Here is a 1,045-nt window from a genome sequence, read left to right as displayed (position 1 = left end):
GAGGGGGTCCGGGTCGGGTCAGACAGAACTAGGGTTTGGACTCACGAGACCCCGTCTACGGTCCGTGAGTCGATCTATGGTGCGTAGATGAAGGCTGTAAATCACCCTTACACTTAGAAAAATTGAGAGGCATACATGGGGTCTACGAACACCATCCACGGTCCGTGGATTGAACGACGGACCGTCGATGGGGTCCGTAGACCTCTACACCAAACCATTTTCTGCAGATTTTTCATGGTGTACCTGCACATGTAGCAACCAATAGGCTATTCTTTTTACATTTTCTGGATACTTTTTACACACGGACTCTATGCTAATTCAAGCCAACACTAAAAAATAAATTAAAACACCTATCTAAATTGATATAGAGACGCAATTAAACAAAGAAAACTACTAAATGGAAAACAGAAACCTCTCGTTGGTTAGATTGTACATCTTGGGTTGCCTCACAAACAACGCTTGATTTAACGTCGCGGCACGACGCAAGTTTCTTGATTACTCAGACTTCATCAAGATTGTAGGCCTCAATTACTTCTTGCATACTTTCAGCATTTCCCAGATAGATCTTGATCATTTGCCCATTTACCATGTACCTTGTTCGTTCACTATTCTCAAGCTCAACAGCTCCATGGGGGAGCACTTTTGTGAGCAAAAAATGGCCCAGTCCATTTGGATTTGAGTTTACCTGGAAACAAGCGCAACCTAGAGTTGAATAGAAGCATAAGATCACTAACCACAAATTCACACTTTTTCAATTCTTTGATCATGATACCGCTTCATCTTCTCTTTGTACAAGGTTGAACTTTCGTAAGCTTTTAGGCGGAACTCATCAAGCATATTCAAGTCATTCATTCTTTGATTTGAAGCGAGGCCCCAATCCAAATTTAGCTTCTTCATTGCCCACATCGCCTTATGCTCTAGCTCTATCGGTAAATGACAAGACTTCCCATATACAAGTTGGTATGGAGACATATTTATGGGGGTCTTGTATGCAGTGTGATAGGCCCATAGAGCATCATCAAGATTCCTTGACCAATCCGTTCTA

Source organism: Solanum tuberosum, unplaced genomic scaffold (genome assembly GCF_000226075.1).
Source record: "Solanum tuberosum cultivar DM 1-3 516 R44 unplaced genomic scaffold, SolTub_3.0 scf00022, whole genome shotgun sequence".
Taxonomy (NCBI): domain Eukaryota; kingdom Viridiplantae; phylum Streptophyta; class Magnoliopsida; order Solanales; family Solanaceae; genus Solanum; species Solanum tuberosum.
The sequence above is the reverse complement of the archived record's forward strand: the minus strand, read 5'-3'. Positions refer to the sequence as shown.